The 24,640-nt window shown below is 40.6% G+C and overlaps 1 long non-coding RNA gene across 1 annotated transcript in view; it reads right to left on the reverse strand.

Annotated features, from left to right (window-relative positions):
• Positions 1 to 23,665, reverse strand: part of LOC136381537 (uncharacterized) — a 389,650-nt gene extending 365,985 nt beyond the window's left edge. Inside the window, exons 1-2 of the long non-coding RNA XR_010747066.1 lie at positions 23,637 to 23,665; positions 22,834 to 23,016 (exon numbers count right to left, since the gene is read on the reverse strand). This is a non-coding gene — a long non-coding RNA (uncharacterized lncRNA). The remainder of the gene's footprint in view (positions 1 to 22,833; positions 23,017 to 23,636) is intronic.
• Between the last annotated feature and the right edge of the window lie 975 nt (positions 23,666 to 24,640).

Genomic DNA, 24,640 nt, shown 5'->3' on the forward strand with positions numbered 1-24,640 from the left:
AGATTGAAATGAGTTCAGTTTTGCCCTGTCTTCTCAGAAGGAAATCATGTCCACGAAGTAGCTCCATGCAGAAATCTCAGCTGATGGGGCAGGGGATCTGGTCCCACCAACCCTGCCCTGCAGCGCGCTGCGTGCGGGTCTGGGGGCAAGCGATGGGTTGAGTGTGAAGGAATCAATCACGCCAGCCACTGCCCCTTCCCCAGAGGAGTCACCGGCCTGTGCAGGAGACACAGGGAACCCCACAAGTGCTGGGAGAGGGAGGGAGAGAGAGAGAGAGAGGGTGGACCTCCGCTGTTCCAGACTGGCTACTAAGGGGAAGCAGCCTGTGGCGTCCTGATTTAAAACTTTTTCAACTGCAGAGGGCGACTGAAGACACTTGAAGCCTCCTGAAGGCCACTCAGGCCAGAGGCCAGGTGAGCCCGCTTAGGCAGTGAGGGGAAAGGCAAGGGTGGGGATGCAGAAACGGAGCCTAACAGGTAGGGCAGGCTGAGTGCCATCACTGAAGATGGAGACTCTGTAGAAGGTGGGGCCTGGCATATGTGGGGTGGGGTTGTGGCAGCCAGCTTGATAGGGCAGAGTGAAGGAGATCAATGGGTGCAGAGTCTTGGGAGGTGGGGCTTGGCGGTGGTTAGGGTTAAGGTTAAAGATAGGGTGAGGGTTAGCTTAAGTGTGAGGGTGTGGATGAGGGTGAAGTTTAGGATGGTTAGATGAGGGTGAGGGTTAGTGTTATGGTAGGGTTAGGATTAGGGTTAGGTATAGGGTTATGAAGAATTGATGTTTCTCATCTCTCCCAGCCTGTTTGTCCCTCCCTCTTTCTCAAAAAATCAAAAAGGGGGAAAATGTTCACCATGAAGTCATGTCAAACCATTATATTTTGATTTTTTTAATCCCTTTTTTCATTATCTCCTCAAATTTACTCTCTGCTCCTTGGTGTTTGCTGCAGTCTGAGACACTACAGCATTTTTTTTTTTCAGTGCCTGCATATTTGGTGAGGCGAACAGAGAACTCTGGTCTCAGTTTCACAAAAATTCTTTTCTTTTTCTTGTTAAATAAACTGGTCAACAAACCCCCACCCCAAAACCCCAGTCCCCAGAGAGTCCTCTCTGGTTTCTTGGCAGTTGCCACAAAAAAGAGGCCCACATTTCACACCTCCACTCCGGGCAGCATCTAGTCCCAGGCTACTCCAAATACGGTTCCTTAATCTTTAGCAAAGGGAGTGTTGTAGTATCCCAGATTTACAGAATAAAAATCTGCATTTTAGCAAAATCCCAGGTTATTTATATGCACTAAATGTTGACAAGTCCCTATTTTTAAATTATTTATATCTGAGAATATGGATATGTAGAAATTCTACCAGTTACTGAATTTAACTCCTTATATTGAAAATCCAAAATCCAATAAATGCTTTTGTCAGCTGTTTTAACTCATATGTGACTTTTTAAGTTTACGTGGCTTGATGATAATCAAGCCACATAGTTTTGATCTCCCATAATTTCAAACTTTCCCTGCCACCAGTAAAATTTTTAAATGATGTAGAAATTCTGATTCCACAGGGTGGCAGTTTTTGGGGTGCTGTTACATGGGAGTAAGAGGAAATATGATGCACACTGTACTATATATTTTTACACTAGACTGCACCACAGTATATCAAAGATAACAAAAAAGTTTGAGAAAAAAGGGAGTCTCAGGAGACCCATGACAACACAGTGGGTCTTGATGAGCACACAACCCAGAAACCTCAATTCAGAATTGGAGGTCCAGCAAGACAATTGAGTAAGGTCCCAACCGATGGGCTGAACACCTCAGCACTCTTTGCAGGCTCTATGCCTAAGTGAACTGCTTCATAACTATGCTTTTTTTTTCATTTGAAAAGCAGGGTTATTTTATGAGAGTTAAAAGAGATGCTACATGTTAAGCACTTAGCATAGTGCCTGGCACAAAATAAAGACTTAGCATAAGTCAAAAACCATGGTGGAAACACCTGTTCTCTATAGGCCTCAGTTTACTCATTTATTCTATAAATATTACTAAGCACCTACTATCTGCTAAGCTCCAGGCTAGGCACTGGGGATCCAGTGATAGTTAAAACTCAGCCCCTTTTGCTTAAAAGCAACAAATCAGCAGGAGATGCCAAATAATGACTAGGTGCTACAACAGAGAATAACGTCTAGAGCAGCACAGTGAGATGAGAAACTCTGGAGACCCCAGATGCTAAAAGGCAAATACCAACTGTTTGTAATTTATTTTTTTAATAATTTTATTTTTTTAATGGGGTGACATCAATAAATCAGGATACATATATTCAAAGATAACAAGTCCAGGTTATCTTGTCATTCAATTATGTTGCATAACTATTACCCAAAGTCAGATTGTCCTCTGTCACCTTCTATCTAGTTTTCTTTGTGCCCCTCCCCCTTTCCCTCTCCCTTTCCCCACTCCCCCCATAACCACCACACTCTTATCAATGTCTCTTAGTTTCACTTTTATGTCCCACCTACATATGGAATAATGCAGTTCCTGTTTTGTTTTTTTTTATTTACTTATTTCACTTCGTATCATGTTATCAAGATCCCACCATTTTGCTGTAAATGATTCGATGTCATCATTTCTTATGGCTGAGTAGTATTCCATAGTGTATATGTGCCACATCTTCTTTATCTAGTCATCTATTGATGAGATTTTTGGTTGTTTCCATGTCCTGGCCACTGTGAACAATGCTGCAATGAACATGGGGCTGCATGTGTCTTTATGTATCCATGTTTCTGAGTTTTGAACTACCTTATGACCGAGCAATCCCTCTACTGGGTATATATCCCCAAAACGTAATTTATTTATTATTGTTTATTCTCCAATGTTAGAAGTGGGAAGGAAGTCAGACTCCACACATGCAACCAACTGGGATGCACCCAACATGACCACCAGGGGGCCATGCTCTGCGCATCTGGGGTGTTTCTCTATTGCAACAGGAGCCATTCTAGCACCTGAGGTGGAGGCCATGTAGCCTTACTCAGTGCCCAGGGCCAATTTTGCTCCAATGGAGCTTTGAGTACAGGAGGAAAAGAGAGAGAGGAAGGAGAGGGGGAAGGTTGAAGAACCAGATGGGTGTCTCTTCTGTGTGTCCTAGCCGGGAATTTAACCCATATTTCCACACACTGGGCTGACACTGTACTGCTGCGACTACCAGCCAAGGCCACCACCTGTTTGTAATTTAAAGTGAAAACAGCAATTGTAAAACTAGTAGGAGATAGAGATGAAAATAGCATCTTCCTGAATTTTTTGATGACAACATTCTAGATAATTGAGGCTGTATTTCCTGTTTTTGTGTTTAAGCCTTAATGATTTCATAAACCTGGTTCACTCGACCAAGTCAAAGAAAACTCAGGTCTAGAAGAGCTCATCGGCATCCACTCTTGCTTGAATGTGTCCAAGCTTTGGAAGGAAGACACAGAAATAAAGGGAATACAGGGAAGACAGCTATGAAGCAGAAAACCAGAAGGTTGTATAGGCAGACCTCATTCTATAGTGTGAAGGTTCATTGTGCTTCATAGATGTTGCCCTATTATTTTTCTTTCTTATAAAACTTAAGGCAAAAACCCTCCACTAGTAAATTTTTTAGTAGATTACAGCTCAATCGATTGCATGGTTGGTCTGGAACCAACCAGCAAACTACCCAAGGTTTCCTCTAATTATTTCTAAGGTCTGGGGCTATATATCCTTACACTTGTTCATTCACTCATTTAAAGTAACCACATCACATCATTTGGAAAGATCAGAATGTTACCTTCCTTTCTGAGGCATAAGGGAGATCTCAATCCCCAAATAATTCCACTATCACCATCACAACTCGATTTTCTGTGCACTGAGCACCGTCTAGGGCCTGAAGGTCCAATCACTACAGCCAGAAAAGCTTGAAAACCTTCACAGGAGCCATTCCCTTTTACTTGATGAACTCCTATACATCACTCAAAGCCCACTTTTTTGCTCTGCATCTCAGAAGTCTTCCCTGTGCCTGTAGGAGGAGCTGTACGCTATAAAATGCTTTCTTAGTGAAATCTCTGGGCAGCCCCAGTGCCCTGGGAAAGCCGTGCATGGGAGGGAGCGAGAACTAATTCCAATGGTGGAATTTTTCTGTGCTGGTGGGGGTTTCACTCAGAGGGAAATGTGGCCAGCCTGATATCCTGGTCTGCACGCACAAATAGTGAGCGAGAGATTCCTCCGAGTGCCTCGGCAGTGCACGCCCATGTTATCGCACAGAGGGGCAGAGTCAGCAGCCTTTGTGTGGGCCGAAGTGGAATCTCGGGCCACCCTAGCGCCTTTCAAAAACCGCGCACAGGGACAAAGCGAGAGCCAATTCCAACACTGGAAATTTTCTATGCGTTTGGGGGTTTCACTCAGAGCGTGAGACTGCTGGCTGGATATCCTGGTCTGCACGCGCAGATAGTGAGTGAGAGTTTCCTCCAAGCGCCCTGGGAGTGGGCGCCCGCCTGTGTTACCGAACAGAGTGAAGGAGCCAGAGGTCTTTGAGTGGGCGGAAGCCCCGCCTGATTATGCTAGCAGCTCTGACTGACTGAGCCTTACCCAGAGCCCTGTGCTGACTGGAAATAGAATGGGGAGTTGTCAGCTCTTTGAGCCTCTTACTATCCAGGCAGAGGCAGCAGCAACCCCATAGCTGGATTATCAGGCTACTAATTGAGGAAGGAAAGACTAGGAGAAAGGCTCCAGGAACACGGACTCTCTCACTGTCGGAACCTATAAATGCTAATGAGCCTCGACTGCCAACGAGACTAAAGCACAATACATGACATCGCCATAGAGACTTATCAACTGCAAACCTCTACCTGAGCGTGCCAAAGGGGCAGAACCTGGGGTACAGAGTCACCAACCAGGAAGAGGGAGAGAAAAGAAAAAGCAAGAAGATAACCTCTCAAAATCAAGAATAATCTGCAGACTTTATAACCTATCCCATTTTATTATAATATATTTGTTCTTTTGTTTCTCTTATCTTCATTTTTGATAGTTTTTTCCTCCTCCAATTTGGCTGATTAACTCTCTGCCGGTCTTACTCTCTCCTCTCCCTGAACTACACTACCCATAAGTGTTACATCTCCCATTATCTTTCTTTCCACTTCCTTTCTCTCTATGACGGTTGCACTTCAAAACCCTTAACTCTCTCTCTCTCTCTCCTCTTTTTTCTATTTTCTTCTTTTAGGAGTTCCCTCTTTTTTCTCTCTCTCTCTTTCTTTTCTCCCTCTATATTAGTTTCTTCCTTTCTCCTTTACATCTCCTCTCATTCAAACCTCAATAACAAACAAATTATCTTATCTGGGACTCAAACTTATGTTTGTGGCATTTGGGGTGATTTTTACTTCACTTTTATTTTTTTGCACTTTTCTGAAGCTGGAAACAGGGAGAGACAGTCAGACAGACTCCCGCATGCGCCCGACCGGGATCCACCCGGCACGCCCACCATGGGGCGACGCTCTGCCCACCAGGGGGCGATGCTCTGCCCATCCTGGGCGTCGTCATGTTGTGACCAGAGCCACTCTAGCACCTGAAGCAGAGGCCACAGAGCCATCCCCAGCGCCCGGGCCATCTTTGCTCCAATGGAGCCTTGGCTGTGGGAGGGGAAGAAAGAGACAGAGAGGAAGACGCGGCGGAGGAGTGGAGAAGCAAATGGACATTTATCCTGTGTGCCCTGGCAGGGAATCGAACCCGGGTCCTCCGCACGCTAGTCCGATGCTCTACCGCTGAGCCAACCGGCCAGAGCTACTTCACCTTTTTAACTCATTAGCAGTGCTCCCATCCCTGGCTCTCCATTTTATCTAGTTCTTGTTCCAGTAAATACAATAGTAATTCTTTAATTTGTCACCCATTTTTTTGTTTCCCTCTTATTCCTCTCATCATAATTCTTACTCAACCAACACCTAAAGGCAAATCATTTTATTCTTGACCCAATTTTTTTCCTTATTTGCTTTTTGTGGGTCCATACCCCTTCTTTTTTCTTATTTTTTTCTTATTTTTCATTTTCCCCCTTTTATTACTTTTACCCATTTCAGGGCCTCGATTACAGGCATTGTTTGTTATAATTCACAGTTCACCACAAGATTTTCTCAAGAAAGAGGGGAGAGGAGAGGAGAGAAAAAAAGGAGGGGGGGAATAATTTCCCTTTTTTAAAATTTTTATTTTATTTTATTTTTCTTTATTTTATTATTAATTTTTTTTAAAAAAACCAACTCTTTGATTTTCTATTTTTTTAACTATTTATTCTTTATTAAATCTCGTTAATACTATCAACAGAACCACCCTCAGATGCCATTAAGGAAGAGAAAATCTAATATCATGGATACAAAAGAAAGAGAGGTAACACAGCTAAATGAGAAAAAATTTATGGAGAAAAAATTTAATATATTGGAAACCTTGGAGCTAAATGACAGAGAATTCAAGATGAAAATTCTAAAAATCCTCTGAGATATACAAGAAAACACAGAAAGGCAATTTAGGGAGCTCAGAAAACAACTCAATAAACAAAAAGAATATATTTCCAAGAAAATTGAAACTATAAAAACAAATAAAACAGAGATGAAAAACTCAATTCATGAGTTGAAAAACGAAGTAAGAAGCTTAGCTAATAGAACAGGTCAGATTAGAAGAGAGAATTAGTGAAATAGAAGACAAGCAACTTGAGGCAAAACAGAGAGAAGAAGAAAGAGACTCAAAAATTTAAAAAAATGAGATAGCCCTACAAGAATTATCTGACTCCATCAAAAAGAATAACATAAGAATAATAGGTATATCAGAGGGAGAAGAGAGAGAAAATGGAATGGAGAACATACTCAAACAAATAATAGATGAGAACTTCCCAAGCATGTGGAAAGAACTAAATCCTCAAGTTCAAGAAGCAAACAGAACTACAAGTTTTCTTAACCCCAACAAACCTACTCCAAGGCATATCATAATGAAATTGGCACAAACCAACAGCAAAGAAAAAATTCTCAAGGCAGCCAGGGAAAAGAAGAATACAACATATAAAGGAAGGCCCATTAGATTATCATCAGATTTCTCAGCAGAAACTCTACAAGCTAGAAGAGAGTGGACCCCAATATTTAAAGTCCTGAAAGAAAGAAACTTTTAGCCATGAATACTATACCCATCAAAGCTATCCTTCAAATATGAAGGAGAAATAAAAACATTCACAGATACAGAAAAGATGAAGCAATTTATCATCAGAAAACTCCCACTCCAGGAATTCCTAAAGGGGGTTCTCCAATCAGATACAAAGAACAAAAAACAAAACAAAAAAAAAAAACAAAGCTACAAGTAAAAGCTCCAAGAAGAACACAATAAAACCACATTTAAACTGTGACAACAACAAAAAGAAAGGGAGGGAGAGAATGGAGATTAACAGTAGCAAAGGACAATGGAATGCAAAAGTACTCACAAAATAATGCGCTACAATGAACAGGGTAGGAACCCTTTTCATTACTTAAAGGTAACCACCATTGAAAAAACCACCACAGAAGCACATGAGATAAAAAAGATAGCAACAGAGGAAAGATGTATGGAATACAACCAAATAAAAACAAAAGATAGAAAAACGAAAGAGAAGGATCAAACAAGACAAAACTAAAAGAAGGCAAGATATAAAATGGCAATAGGGAACTCACAAGTGTCAATAATTACACTAAATGTAAACGGATTAAACTCACCAATAAAAAGGCACAGAGTAGCAGAATGGATTAAAAAAGAAAATCCAACTGTATGCTGCCTACAGGAAACTCATCTAAGTAACAAGGATAAAAACAAATTCAAAGTGAAAGGCTGGAAAACAATACTCCAAGCAAATAACATCCAAAATGATGCAGGCGTAGCAATACTCATATCTGATAATGCTAACTACAAGACAGCAAAAGTACTCAGAGACAAAAATGGCCACTTCATAATGGCTAAGGGGCACTGAATCAAGAAGACATAACAATTCTTAATATATATGAACCAAACCAAGGAGCACCAAAATATATAAGACAGCTACTTATTGACCTTAAAACAAAAACTGACAAAAATACAATCATACTTGGAGACCTCAATACACCGCTGACGACTCTAGATAGTTCATCCAAACAGAGAATCAACAAAGACATAGTGGCCTTAAACAAAACACTAGAGCACCTGGATATGATAGACATCTACAGGATATTTCATTCCAAAGTGACTGAGTATACATTTTTCTCCAGTGTACATGGATCATTCTCAAGAATTGACCATATGTTGGGCCACAAAAACAACATCAGCAAATTCAGAAAAATCGAAGTTGTACCAAGCATATTTTCTGATCATAAAGCCTTGAAACTAGAATTCAACTGCAAAAAAGAGGAAAAAAATCCCACAAAAATGTGGAAACTAAACAACATATTTTAAAAAATGAATGGGTCAAAGAAGAAATAAGTGCAGAGATCAAAAGATATATACAGACTAATGAAAATGACAATACGACATATCAGAATCTATAGGATGCAGCAAAAGCAGTGATAAGAGGGAAGTTCATATCACTTCAGGCCATATGAAAAAACAAGAGAGAGCCCAAGTGAACCACTTAACTTCACACCTTAAGGAACTAGAAAAAGAAGAACAAATACAACCCAAAACCAGCTGAAGAAAGGAAATAATAAAAATCAGAGAAGAAATAAATGAATTAGAGAACAGAAAAACTATAAAAAAATTAATAGAACAAGGAGCTGCTTCTTTGAAAAGATCAACAAAATTGACAAACCCTTGGCAAGACTTACCAAAGAAAAAAGAGAAAGAACTCATATAAATAAAATCCAAAATGAAAGAGGAGAAATCACCAAGGACACCGTAGATATACAAAGAATTATTGTAGAATACTATGAAAAACTTTATGCCACTAAATTCAACAACCTAGAAGAAATGGATAAATTCCTAGAACAATACAACCTTCCTAGACTGAGTCAAGAAGAAGCAGAACGCCTGAACAGACCTATTAGTAGAGAAGAAATAGAAAACACCATTAGAAACTTCCCCAAAAATAAAAGTCCAGGCCCTGATGGCTATACCAGCGAATTTTATCAAACATTCAAAGAAGACTTGTTTCCTATTCTACTGAAAGTCTTCCAAAAAATTGAAGAAGAAGCAATACTTCCAAACACATTTTATGAGGCCAACATAACCCTCATACCAAAACCAGGCAAGGATGGCACAAAAAAAAGAAAACTACAGACCAATATCTCTAATGAATACAGATGCTAAAATACTAAACAAAATACTAGCAAATTGAATACAACAACATATTAAAAAAGTAATACATCATGATCAAGTGGGATTCATCCCAGAATCTCAAGGATGGTTCAACATATGTAAAACAGTTAATGTAATACACCATATCAACAAAACAAAGAACAAAAACCACATGATCTTATCAATAGATGCAGAAAAGGCTTTTGATAAAATACAACACAATTTTAGGTTTAAGACTCTCAACAAAATGGGTATAGAAGGAAAATATCTCAACATGATAAAGGCCATATATGATAAACCATCAGCTAACATCATATTAAATAGCACTAAACTGAAGGCTTTCCCCCTTAAATCAGGAACAAGACAGGGTTGTCCACTCTCTCCACTCTTATTTAATGTGGTACTAGAGGTTCTAGCCAGAGCAATCAGACAAGACTAAGAAATAAAAGGCATCCATATCAGAAAAGTAGAAGTAAAGGTATCACTTTTTGCAGATGATATGATCCTATACATCGAAAACCCCAAAGAATCCACAAAAAGACTACTAGAAACAATAAGCCAATACAGTAAGGTCGCAGGATACAAAATTAATATACAGAAGTCAATAGCCTTTCTATATGCCAACAATGAAACATTTGATAACGAACTCAAAAGAACAATCCCCTTCACGATTGCAACAAAAAAAATAAAATACTTAGTAATAAACATAACAAAGAATGTAAAGGACTTATATAATGAAAACTATAAACCATTGTTAAGGGAAATCAAAAAATATATAATGAGATGGAAGAATATACCTTGTTCTTGGTTAGGAAGCATAAATATAATCAAGATGGCTATATTACCCAAAGCAATATACAAATTTAATGCAATTCCCATCAAACTTCTAATGACATTTTTTTAAAGAAATAGAGCAAAAATCATCAGATTTATATGGAACTATAAAAAAACCCTAATAGCCAAAGCAATCCTAAAGAAAAAGAATGAAGCTGGGGGCATTACAATACCTGACTTCAAACTCTTTTATAGGGCCATGACAATCAAAACAACATGGTATTGGCAGAAAAATAGACACTCAGACCAATGGAACAGAATAGAAAGTCCAGAAATAAAACCACATATATATAGTCAAATAATTTTTGATAAAGGGGCCAACAACACACAATGGAGAAAAGAAATCCTCTTCAATAAATGGTGCTGGGAAAACTGGAAAGCCACTTGCAAAAGAATAAAACTGGACTACAGTCTGTCCCCTGTACTAAAATTAACTCAAAATGGATCAAAGATCTAAACATAAGACCTGAAACAATTAAGTACATAGAAGAAGACATAGGTACTCAACTCATGGACCTGGGTTTTAAAGAGCATTTTATGAATTTGACTCCACAGGCAAGAGAAGTGAAGGCAAAAATTAATGAATGGGACTATATCAGACTAAGAAGTTTTTGCTCAGCAAGAGAAACTGAGAACAAAATAAACAGAAAGCCAACTAAATGGGAAATGATATTTTCAAACAACAGCTCAGATAAGGGCCTAATATCCAAAATATACAAAGAACTCATAAAACTCAACAACAAACAAACAAACAATCCAATAAAAAAATGGGAAGAGGATATGAACAGACACTTCTCCCAGGAAGAAATACAAATGGCCAACAGATATATGAAAAGATGCTCATCTTCTTTAGCTACTAGAGAAATGCAAATCAAAACTGCAATGAGATACCACCTCACACCTGTTCGATTAGCTATTATTAGCAAGACAGGTAATAAGAAATGTTGGAGAGGCTGTGGAGAAAAAGGAACCCTCATGCACTGTTGGTGGGAATGTAAAGTAGTACAACCATTATGGAAGAAAGTATGGTGGTTCCTCAAAAAACTGAAAATAGAACTACTTTATGACCCAGCAATCCCTCTACTGGGTATATACCCCCAAAACTCAGAATCATTGACTCATAAAGACACATGCAGCCCCATGTTCTTTGCAGCATTGTTCACAGTGGCCAGGACATGGAAACAACCAAAAAGCCCATCAATAGATGACTGGATAAAGAAGATGTGGCACATATACACTATGGAATACTACTCAGCCATAAGAAATGATGACATCGGATCATTTACAGCAAAATGGTGGGATCTTGATAACATGATACAAAGTGAAATAAGTAAATCATAAAATACCAGGAACTGCATAATTCCATACATAGGTGGGACATAAAAGTGAAACTAAGAGATATTGATAAGAGTGTGGTGGTTATGGGGGGGAGGGGGGAAAGGGAGATGGAAAGGGGGAGGGTGAGGGGCACAAGGAAAACTAGATAGAAGGTGACAGAGGACAATCTGATTTTGGGTGATGGGTATGCAACATAATTGAACGACAAGATAACCTGGACTTGTTATCTCTGAATATATGTATCCTGATTTATTAATGTCGCCCCATTAAAAAAATAAAATTATTTTTTAAAAAAATGCTTTCTTTAGATATTCTTCTATTCTGTGAATGTTCCCCATTTAAACTGTGAGTTCCCTTAAGAGTCTGCGGGTTTTGCATCCACAGCACTCAGCACGGGGTCCTGTACAGGGTAGTCCGAATGGCAGCGTTTTACAGATGACAAAAATCAAGCCTCCTCCAGATGGATGGAGGAGCTCAGGAACAAACAGTTCTTTCGGTTTTGCGGATCTGGAGCTGTTTCCATCGTTCTTTGCACCCATTGACCCTGGAACCTGCACGAACTCGGTTGGGAAAGCTGTAGATTGAAGGCTGAATTTTTTCCAAGGTTCAGGAAACGATGGCAAGAACCCAGATTCTGCTGGCGTGGCCTCAAGGGTGCCTCTGGGCCAATACAGCCTGGAGGTGGGTGGAAAGACCAGCAGCACCCAACTGAGGAGCAGTGCACAAGCGGAAACACACAAAAGCACACACACACACACACACACACACACACACACACACACACACACACTTGCAGAAACGCACACGAAGGCCGCGACAAGACACGCAGCCAGAAACCCTCCCCAAGCCCAAGAGCAGCGCGTGGCTCAATAGGGAAAACTGGCCTTCTTCACAGTCACGTGACCGCTGAGGCGCTGGGTCCTTTTTGCCTTTTAGACCCCACCCCGGCCGCTTGTATTAGGAGGGCTGAGGAGCGCCCTCAGAGACCAAGCAGCAGCTTCCTCAGCCTCCCTGATGGGTAGGGCACGAAAGGTGCCTGGCTGGCACAGGGCGGGGGCAAAAAGAGGCACAGGGCGGGACTGCACTAGAATGACATGGGGTGGGGCAGAAGGCGAGGGGTGAATATGGCAAGGGGAGGGATAGTGAGGCGTGGGGAGGAATGGGGATGGTGTGGGATGGGGGCAGAGCAGGACGGGGTGGCAAAGCGCATGGACACAAGGTGAAGGAGAGGAAATAGGGATTGGAGAGGGAGCCAAGGGTTTCTTATGTCAGACGTTCTGCTTTGTGGAGTGGGGCGTGGAAAGGGGAAAGGACAGAGAGGGGCGGGGATGGCGAGGGGCGGTGGCAGCGCTGGGCAGAGCGGATTCTCCCCTCATGTTAGAAAGAAGTGTTCAGAAAAGAGCCTACTTGTGCCCTTTCTGTGAAAGGAAATTTTGTTAATGTCTCATGGTCATTGTGATGGAAGAAACAGCATTTGTCACCTAAGTAAAATTTTAGTTTAGAAAGAGGGAATCCTTGATTGGGAAAGACATATTATTTAAAAAAAAATGACCTGACCTGTGGTGGCGCAGTGGATAAATAGTTGACCTGGGAACACTGAGATCGCTGGTTCAGAACCTTGTACCTCTCTGGTTAAGGCATATATGGGAGTTGATGCTCCCTGCTCTTCTTTCCTCTCTTTCTCTCTTTGTCTCTCTCTCTCTCCTCTCCTCTCCCTCCCTCCTCTTCAAAATGAAAAAAAAAACACCAAATACCAAAATAAAAAAACACAAAAAAGTATGTATCATGGATTTTGATGCCAAGTGTCTGCCTGCACCCTGTCTTTGAGGGCGCACAGTGTGCACATGAAGATATAAATTTGTCATGTTGCAGGAGGTGTTCTTAGTGTTCTTAGAACCAGTTCTTAGTTCTGAGTTGCATGACATAGCTTTGTGGGAACAAGGATGAGATTGTACTAGACTCTGAAAAAACCTTACATGTAAATGGGGGCCCATAACCTTCCGTTATGGAGCTATGGAATCTTAAGGTTGCTCATTCAGTTTTGTTTTAGGGACTCTTAAGTCGTAGGCCTATGAGGGATGCATTCCCACTGGTCTGAGTGGGGCCCTCAGTTCCCGCTGGCATCATAGAACTGTCACGGAAACTTCCAGTGAGTCTGGGCAGTGTCCAGGGCGTTGCTGTGGGGGGAGAGAAGCGAGGAAGGGTTTTGGTCAGGGGAGTTCCCGGGGGAGTCTGTGGGGCCACCATGGCTGAGTGGGGGAGTCGCTGGAAAGGGAGCTTGGAGACCAGTGCAGGAGAAAGCTGGGAGTGTGCTGCCTGCTGCTGCCCTGGGTGCCAGTCCTGTGGGAAGGGAGAGGGTTCAGAGAGGATGGTGGGGAGGGAGGAAAGGAGAGGCATCTGCAAAGTCCGTGAATGTTCCCGGGAGGGGAAGAGTGGTGTTTCGCTGTGAGGAGTGTTTAAGAGTCTGGGTCATGGGGCGGCTCTTAGGGCAGAGTCTCATAGAATATTAAAATGAGGTGGCTCAGGGGAAAGCTGTTCTCATCTGGTTTCTCCAGTGTGTTTGTCAAGACAGTATCCTCAGTGTGCTGCCCATGGCCATAACCACATAGTGACTCTTTGAAGGTTTGCTGTTGATGTATTTGCAGTGCAGTGCTACCTCCATGGTTCTCCTGCAACTATGGCTCAAATGGAGCAAGTTGGCCCCTGGTGCTGAGAGTGGCTATATAGTGTTCAACTCAGGCGCTAAGAACAGCTTGGTTGCCAAGCAAAGGAGCAACACCCCAGATGGTCAGAACATCGCCCCCCAGTGGGCTTGCTTGGTGGATCCTGCATATGGGAGTTGGTCTCTCTACCTTCCTTCCTCTCACTAAATAAAAGAAAATAAAGAAAGAAACAGCAGAGAGCCTTTGCCAGTTAGCTCAGGTTGTTAGGAACATCCACCAAGGGTTTTGGATTTGATCCCCAGTCAGGGCATTACCAATGAGTCCACGGCTGAGTGGAACAACAAATTAATGTTTCCCTTCCCAATCCCTTCTCTCTCCTTTCTTCTTTCTGTCACTCTATAAATCAATAAAAATTAAACCCTGGCCAGATAGCTTCGTTGTTTAGAGCATCGTCCTGGACCACAAAGGTTGTCGGTTTGGTTTCTTGGTTAGAGCACATACAGGAACATCTCGATGTTTCTGTCTCTCTCTGCCTCCCTCTCAAAAACAACAACAAAGACAGCGGGGAGAAATAATTGTAAACCAATGACCGGATCCAGTTTTCTACTGTAAAATTTGGGGATTAAATGAGTTAGGTATTGCCCTGACTACTCAGAAGGAAATCAGTCCACTAGATGGCTCTGTGCAGAAATCTCAGCTGATGGGGCAAGGAAGCTGGTCCCACCCACCCTGCCCTGCTGTTATGAGGCCTGGTCTGGGGGCAAGAGCTGGCTTGAGGGTGAAGGACTCGCGCCAAGCACTGCCCTTTCCACATAAGAGCCATCAGCCTGTGCAGGAGACACAGGGCTTTCTATCAAGTGCCGGGCGAAAAAGGGAGGTAGAGCGAGGGTGGACCTCCACTGTTCCAGACTGGCCACTAAGGGGAGGCAGCCTGTGGCATCCTGATTTAAAACATTCTTAACTGCGCAGGGCGATTGGAGCCACTTGAAGCATTTTGAAAGCCACTCAGGCCAGAAGCCAGGTGAGCCCTCTTAGTCAGTGAGTGGAAGGGCAAGGGCAGGGCCATGGAGAAAAAGCCTGACAGGTAGAGCAGGCTGAGTGACATCCCTAAAGACGGAGCCTCTGGATGAGGTGGGTGGGGCCTGGCAGATGAGGGGCGAACGTGGCAGCCAGCCTGATATGGCAGAGTGAAAGAGATCACTGGGTTTGGAGCCTTGGGAAGTGGGGCTTGGAAGGGTTAGGGTGATGGTGAGGGTGAGTGTCAGTGTGAGTGTGAGGGTTAGGAGTATTAGGGTAAAAGTGAGGGTGAGGGTTAGGGGTAGGGATAGAGATAGAGTAGGGTAAGGGTAGGTGTTAGGGTTATAAAGAATTGATGCTTCTCATCTCTCCCAGCCTAATTGCCCTCTCTCTTTCTCAAAAAAAGGGGGGGGGATGTTCACCCTTAAGTCATGTCAAACTATTATATTTTGATTTTTTTCTATCATATTTTTTTATTATCTCCTCAAATTTACTTTCTGCTCCATGGTGTTTGCTGCAGTCTGAGATACTACAGCTTTTTTTCAGTACCTGTATATTTGGTGAGGTGAACAGAAACCTCTAGTCTCAGTTTCACAAAAATTCTTTTCTTTTTTCTTCTAAAAGAGCTGGTCAACAAACCCCAACCCCATAATCCCAGTCCCCAGAAACTCCTCTCTGGTTCCTTTGCAGTTGCCACAGAAAAAAAGGCCCACATCTCATACCTCCATTTTTTGCTGCATCTAGTGCCAGGCTACTGCAAGTACGGTTCCTTAATCTCTAGCAAAGGGAGTGTTGAAGTACCCCAGACTTACAGAATGAGAATCTGCATTTTAGCAAAATCCCAGGTTATTTATATGCATTAAATATTGACAAGTCCCTATTTTTTAATTATTTATATCTGAGAACATGGATATCTAGAAATTCTACCAGTTACTAAATTTAACTCCTCATATTGGAAAGCCAAAATCCACTAAATGCTTTTTGTCAGCTCTTTTATCTCATCTGTGACTTTTTAAGTTATTAGTAACAATCAAGCCACATAGTTTTGATCTTCCATAATCCCAAACTTCCCCTGCAACCAGTAAAATTTTTAAATGATGTAGAAATTCTGATTCGAAAGGGTGGCAGTTTTCGGGGTGCTGTTACATGGCAGTAACAGAAAATATGACTCACACTGTACTATATATTTTATACACTAGGCTAGGCCACAGTATATCAGAGATAACCAAAAAGTTTGTGAAAGGAGGGAGTCTGGGGAGACCCATGACAACACAGTGGGTCTTATGAGCACACACCCCAGAAACATCAATCCGGGATTGGAGGTCCAGCAGACAATTGAGTAAGGTCCCAAACAATGGGCTGAACTCCTCAGCATGCTTTGCAGGCTCTATGCCTAAGTGAACTGTTTCATACATATGCTTTTATTTCCTCATTTGAAAAGCATGGTTATTATATGAGAGTTAAATGAGATGCTACCTGTTAAGCACTTAGCATAGTGCCTGGCACAAAATAAAGGCTTTACATAAGTCAAAAAAAAAAAAAAAAAAAAAAAAAGGCGGAAACATGTGTTCTCTGTAGGTCCCAGTTTCCTCATTCATTCTATAAATATTATTAAGCACCTACTATCTGCTAAGCTCCATGCTAGGCACTGGGGATCCAGTGATAGTTAAAACTCAGTCCCTTTTGCTTAAAAGCAACCAGTCAGGTGGAGAAGCCATATAATGGCTAGATGCTACAACAGAGAAAAACATCTAGAGCAGCACAGTGATATAAGAAACTCTGGAGACCCCAGATGCTAAAAAACTAATACCACCTGTTCATAATTTATTTATTATTATTTTTTGAGAAAGAAAGAGATACAAACAATCTGGGAGAGGTGAGAAGCATCAGTTTTTCATAACCCTAACCCTCAAACTCACCCTCACCCTCACCATAACACTCCTAACCCTCACCCTCATACTAACCCTCACCCTAACCCTAACACTAACCCTAACCACCACAAAGCCCCACCTCCCAAGGATCCGCACCCAGTGGTCTCATTCACCCTGCCCTAACAAGCTGTTGGCCAGAAACCTGCCCCTCATCTGCCAGTCCCCACCTCATCGAGGGGCTCTGTCTTCAGCTATGGCATTCAGCCTTTCCTACTTGTTGGTCTCCTTCTCCAGGGCCCTGCCCTTGCCCTTCCTCTCACTGCCTAAGATGGCTCACCTGGTCTCTGGCCTGAGTGGCCTTCAGCATGTTTTATGTGGCTCCAATCACCCTCCGCAGTTGAGAATGTTTTAAATCAAGTCACCACAGGCTGCATCCCTTTAGTGGCATGTCTGGAACAACGGAGGTCCACCCTCTATCTCCCTCCCTCTCATGCCCAGCACTTTCAGGGATGCCCTGTGTCTCCTGAACAGGCCGGTGGCTCCTCTGGGAAAAGGGATGTGCTTGGCACGAGTCCTTCATCCTCAACCCAGCTCTTGTCCAGACCAGCCCCCAGACCAGCGTGCAGCCTGCTGCATGGCAGGGTGGGTAGGACCAGCTCCCCTCCTCATCAGCTGATATTTCTACATTGAGCTACCTCATGGACTGATATCTTTCTGAGAAGACAAGGCAATAACTAACTCCTTTTAATCCCCAAGTTTTACATTAGGAAACTGGATATGGTCTTTGTTTTACAATTAGTACTCCCTGCTGTCTTTGTTGTTTTTTTTGAGAGAGAAGTAGAGAGAAACAGAAACATTGAGATGATCTTGTATGTGCCCTAACCAAGGAATCAAACCAACAACCTCCGTGGTCCAGGACGAATCTCTAACCAACGAAGCTATCTGGCCAGGATTTAATTTTTATTGATTTATAGAGAGACAGAGAGAAGAATGGAGAGAGTAGAAAGTGGGAAGGGAAACATTCATTTGTTGTTCCACTCAGCCATGGACTCATTGGTTATGCTCTGACTGAGAATCAAATCCACAACTTTGTTGTTTCCAGTGGATGTTCCTAACCACCTGAGATAACTGGCAGAGGCTCTCCACTGATTCTTTCTTTTTTTTCTTCACAGAAATCTGCCTGATCAGATAAAGTGCAGAGATTGGGGGGTGCTGCTGCTCGCATTGGTTGGGCTGCTCTACCCAAAAAAAGCACGAAGCTAGCAAAACCTTGCGGCCCAGTGTGGAGTGAGTTGGGCAATGCTTTGTATGTGCACAGGGCTGCCAAGCCTCGAGAAGGTGAAGAATGAACAAATTAAGGCTGTGTGTGTACCCAAGCTACCCCACCAGGACAAAGGGTGGATCTAATGGATGGTGAGATACAAGAAAGCAACAAGTTAAACCCAGCAGACCGTGCTCTGACAACAGATAATTAAAACAGGACACACAAAGCACAAATCACACAGTTCTTTTTACAGAAAGCAGCTCTGCTTAGATTAAAAGTCCAATGAGGCTCACACACCACAGGAGGCCCATTCAGATCCTGCTTAGGCCAGGTGACATGACAGGCACTGTGTGCACCACCCCCATGACAACCGGCAGGCTGAAATTATTTTAACACACAATGTAACAAAGACAACATTTTCAAGACTGGGCAAAATAACTATTTTATTCAACTCAAAGGAACAAAAACAGAAAGTCAAGCAAAATGTGGAGACAGAAAAATATACCCTAAATGAAGTAACAGGATGAAGAATTGGTGCTGCTCATCTCTCTCCCTGTTTGTCCCTATCTGTCCCTCTCTGTCAGAAAAAATAACCAAAAACAAAAAAACAAAAAGAGAAGAGAAAAGAAAAATACAAAAAAAGGACAGTATCACTTCTGGTAAGTCTAATGAGTTTCGATTGACATATAGCCAGCGAAGAGCTCCTTAATCTCTCTAAGTTATATGTTCCCCACTAAGTTAAACTTTCCCCTTCCTCTTGTGGGAACATGATCTATCTAGAAAGCTCATCACAATCATGATCTCATCCCAGTTATGAGCAAAGAGCTGCTGAGAACTAATCATTCCAAGAGACACCTGGGCAAGCCTGAGCCCTTTATGCTCAAACTGTCATCTTCCCCTCACCAATCATATGCCCCTCATTTCCTCTGAGAAGTCCCATGAGAATGTAATAGAGGCCACCCGTTCTTCCCATTCTTTTTAAATGGAGCAATAGTTGTATTGTATTTCCTATATCTGAAAACTTGGAGAAAGGGGACATCTCTTTTATTATAACAGTGGCAGAAACTATGAGTGACAGATAGTACTAGTTTATCTTCTGGTTTAGACTCCAATCTTTGTAAAAACATGATAAAGAGATATAATTACACACACACACATATATATATATACACACATATGTATAGGTATATTATTGTGTAATAAGAAAAGAAAACTGTTCTCAGTTAATACAAAAATGTACCTGTTGGAGATTAACATTTTGATTAAAGAACATTCTGATGGAGACTCTTGTAAATTGACATAGGTGACCTGTGATCCATATAACGTGTTAAGGCTTATCTGTTTGCTTCCAAAATATTTTTTAATCTCAGTTCATTTTTAGCATTTTCACTTTGTACAACCAACTATGCCACCCACAGACAACCACTTATTGTAATGCACATTCCTTGCATCTCAAAGTTGTAACTGCTTCTCATAACTATCAAAAGCCTAGAGAGAACAGGAATGGCTCAAGTTGTGCTTTCAGAACAAATGGTGTAGGGGAATCAAACAATTTTCTTTAGTCTTTAACACTGAATCAGTCACATATCCAGAAGCAATAACACTCAGAATCTGCTCAAAACAACAAGTCTCAGTGGAAAAGACGTCAACCATATACTTCCATTTACAAAGCACCAGGTCGTGGCCTTCTCACCCTTGATTCCACCATCAAAGTAAAGTATCACTGAGCCCATAAATGAATTTAGTGGCTCAAAATTCTATTGGATAATAATTCCTTTAAGCCTCACTGTAGTTGCCTGGTCAAACAAAGTAACCCCCCACCCCACCCAGGGGTGGCATGCGCAAAAGAAAAAGCATAAGCAGTTAACTTGTGCATAGGGAGCTGCTGTCCAGAACACGTTCAGAAGTAGCCTGTACATGGTCAACTCTCCACAGTCTGTGGTGGACAGGAGGCTACCAGACCATCCAGAGCAGAGAACGCTCAGAGTCATACAAACTAGGCTTGGCATTTGCTCACACAAACCTTTTTTAGAGATGAAGGAAAATAAAGCAATGCTGAGTTATGCAAAGATTTAACATATTCATTAAAATCACACATCCTCTCATTCACATCTTCTCTTTAAATTAAACTTTTAAAAATAAATTTTACAAAAAAATTAAAAGAATATATTGGGCCATCTGTGCATTCACAAACTTGAGAAATAAAATATTATAAATACATATGAAGCCTTTCTCAAATGTGTTCTCTTTCTTTACTACCCCACAGTGAAGCACTATTATGAATTGTCAGTTCCTCATTCTCATGCATGACACTCTTTACCACGTAGCTGCAATCTATAAACAATACATAGTATTAATGTTCTTAGTTACATAAATATAATGTCACTTCTGTAGCTTGCATTCTTTTCCCTCAACATGATGTATTGTATTACAGATTTAGTAGGCAATGAGTATTAAGATTTCTCAGCAGAGGACTGCCATGTTTTTTTTCTGTTTTGACTTAGACCATTGTAAACTTGGGAACACTCAGGTAAATGAATAATAACTGAAATCACTTTAAGCCCCACTAAGTAACTTTAAGTCACTTTAAGCCCCACTAAGGTTGTTACTGCGTTCAACTAAATAAACACTTGTCAATATTCTTCAAGCAAATAGAAAGCAGATTGTCTCCCTCTTTATATATTTTGTACACCATTTCTTCTTTCATAAATATTTGCACACTATCCCACATCTCTTTATTCTTTCTAACTCTAGGACAGAGAAATATATAGACACCAAAATATCTTACAATAGGAAGGAATTAGACAAGATGAATTCATTATATTTCATCCTAGAAAAGTGGGAGTCATCATTGAAGACTTATGATAGAATGGATATAAGAGACTGAGTGCTTGAATCCTTTCAGAGCAGTCCCACTACATTACATCATAGGATCTGTCCCTCTTAAGTGTCAGCCCCAAGAAGGCAGGGGTGGGTAATAGTAGGTTAAATTACCAGTCATCATTACCTAAAAACTTCAAATAGTTTTTATCCTGACATTTTTATACCTGAGACTAAACGTATCATCAGCAAGCTTTAACCTTATCAGTTAGGGCCCTGTACCACTGTGCTGACAGAGGGCCAGCCAGTTCCTGGGGCTATTCCTTCTTAGCTACACTTCAAGAATCTTCATTAAATCACAAATCCTGCTTTGTTCAGGCCATGAAAGGGAAAAGGAGACTTATGTGTCAAAAGCCAGTATATTACTTTACAGTAAGAAATATAACTGCTTAGGAGAACAGATTATGCCAGTTGCCAAGCTTGGCATCTTCTATGACCCAGAGTTCTAAAGTCTCAGTGATGACATTTGATTTTCAAATCATCGAAATCTGTGCCTCTTTGCAGCATTGCAAGAGTTCTTGTCATTGTCAGCCAGAAGAAATATCCTGCTTGACATTGACAAAGCTTACCTTTCTCAGAGGGCCATTTTACACTTAACAGGCTTATAAGTAGAATGATGAATCTCCACTTTCAGTCCCCATTGAGTCTTTGCTGGTCTTTCCATTAGTTCTCATTCTTAAAAACTGATCTGGCGAGCCTTGATTCCCTAAAGCAAATCTCATGAGGGTACTGAACAGTATGTGTACAATCACTGGGTTGAGCTTATTGCCATAAAACCTAAGAGGGCTCTTTCTATATAAAAATTTGTACTTATAGGCATCTGAAGATTAATAAAAAATTAGTATCCCATGAAAGAAGCTCATCTCTTCAAGAAAGTTATTATACAGTAGTTCATCATCAAATGTTTTAATTCTAAAAAGTATATATTAACTCAAATTGGTGCAGATATAAACAAGGAAATACATAAATTACACACATACTTTAAAAAGGGAAATTCAAGTGATAAAAATTTTCTGTGATATTTTTACTAATATTCATCCATATCAGAATATATGAGTTGGAAAAAAAGTAATCGATTTTTTGGCAAATCTTACAATGATCTTCAAATTGATTTTGTTAGGCCAAAATAACCAAACTATTACTGCACAGTTCATCAGGACATTAGAACATATGATCAAACAAGTAAGTTTTTTTTTCTTTTTTGTGACAGAGAGAGAGAATTAGAGAAAGGGACAGATAGGAACAGCAGGCAAAAAAAGAGAGAGATGAGAAATGTCAATTCTTCATTGAAGCATCTTAGTTGTTCACTGATTGCTTTTTTATATGTGTTGATAGTGAGGCTACAGTGGAGTGAGTGACTTCTTGCTCAAGCCAGTGTCCTTGGGCTCAAGCCAGCAACCATGGGGGCATGTCTATGATCCCACACTCAAGCCAGAGACCCCACAAGGGTACAAACTTTCTGCTGTAACATAAATAATTTCTGAGGATCTAAAGTATAACATGGCAGCCTGATCAGTGCTGGTACAGTAGTAGAGCATCAACCAGAAACATTGAGTTGCCTGGTAGGAAACCTTATGATTATGAGCTCAAGCATGGGATCAAAAATATGATGCCAAGGTTGCTGGCTTGAACCCAAGGTTTCAGGTTCAATATAAGCACCCCAGTCAATGCACATATGAGAAGAAATCAATGAACAACTAAAATGACTAAACACCTTTCTTTTAGGCATGACTAATTCTACCATTTCACATGAAAGAGTGGGGCATGCAATCACTAAAGCTTTTATTTCTGAGTGTTGGGAAAAGGGTCCTGTTACATCAGGACAGGATAGATGTATGATTATCATATCTTTGGTTCTTAGGATTGAGAAGATTGTCCCTATAGTAATTGAAGACCTCTATGAAAAATAGAAATCAGTAACATAATTTATAAAAACATAGTATTTTTGCTTTATAGGCAGATTAAAATTTATAATATCTTCTCTGGTGCTACACAGTTTAAAAAAAGTTTTTTTTTTTAACAAAGTAAAATAGAACCAAATTTGCATCAATAACAACAATCTTTATTTTAATACAAAACATTCTCTTTCTCTCAAAAACTTATTCCAGTATATCATACATTTTAATTCAATTAGAACATATCTTTGTTTTATTTTATACAGAGTTCATTTTGTTATTGATTTTTCTGTAGCTTTATTGATATATACTAGTATTCTAATCCTTTAAGAAAATTTAAATTCTGGTAAAAACCAAAATTATGTAATTGTATATGTTATGCCAGTGTTCTTTACATTAATATTCATAAACAAAATCAATCTTGTTGGTTGAGCTGTATTTACTGGTATCACTATTATTTTTAATATTTTACAAGATGTATTTACTAGTTTTCACATATATGCTTAGTTTCTTGGTAATATAAAATGAAGCATAAATAAACTTATAATTCTAATTCTCACGTAAACTCCCACTCCCCTACACCACAAGAAATATCTTCTAAAAAACCCACAATGTTACAAACCAAAACATTCCTCTGCTGGTCCTCTGTATATAGACTCTTTCTAGTCTTATCTTTTTCTCTCAGTTCCATGACAATGCCTCCCAAATGGCTGCTGGAACAATTTAAATAGCCTCAGCTTGACTAGAAGTAGCAGACACTATTTCAGGTGCATTTTCAGATAAAGTACAGCTTAATCTAAATGTGCACTATAATAAAAATATGTAAGTACCATTTGGGTCAGCAAGGCAGCTCACATAACCTATGCCTGCTTAAGGGGCAGATTAGCCTATTCCTCACTCAGTTTAGTGGCTGACTCCTTCTAGTAGTTCCTGCTTAACTTCATTAAATTGGTGAAACATCAAGCTGAACTGAAGCAATATATACCATAATTTCTAAAAATGTAAAAACAAAATTGGAAACTATAGACCTTAGAAAATGAAGTGATAGAGTATTCAAATATCTCCCCACTAAAAATGGGCATATAAAAATACTCCATATCAGAAATCAGTAGAGAAATGCAAATTAAAACTGCTATGAGACATTACTTCACACCTGTCAAAAGGGCTTTCACTAACAAATCAATGAACTACCAGAGATGATGAGGATGTAGAGGAACGAAACACTTCTCCAGCATTGCCTGCCTGCATACAGCTTTTTATTTTGTGCTCCCTTTCTGAACTTTCACAATTCCACTTTAGCATATATGGTTGCAATACAGAAACACTATAAACACATTGATGCACTGCTAAAATCTGGATGACTTCCTTGCTCCTACCACAGTTCTGTAACATAAGTTTTTCTACCTTGTCTTTCTTTTATTTTTGCATAAGCCAGACAAACAAGAGAGGTCATTTAGTAAGTTTTTCAGGGTAAATCTAGTTGAACTCTCAGCCAAATCAATTCTTCATCAGCAAATGACCATTTTCTGATGCCACTACCACCTTATTAAAGTTGGAAGCCCTAGTAATTAAAATCATTAGTAGTTGATGCTTCTTAACTTTACTCAAAATTCCTTCCAGCATGGG

The sequence above is a fragment of the Saccopteryx leptura genome, chromosome 9 (genome assembly GCF_036850995.1).
Source record: "Saccopteryx leptura isolate mSacLep1 chromosome 9, mSacLep1_pri_phased_curated, whole genome shotgun sequence".
Lineage (NCBI taxonomy): Eukaryota > Metazoa > Chordata > Mammalia > Chiroptera > Emballonuridae > Saccopteryx > Saccopteryx leptura.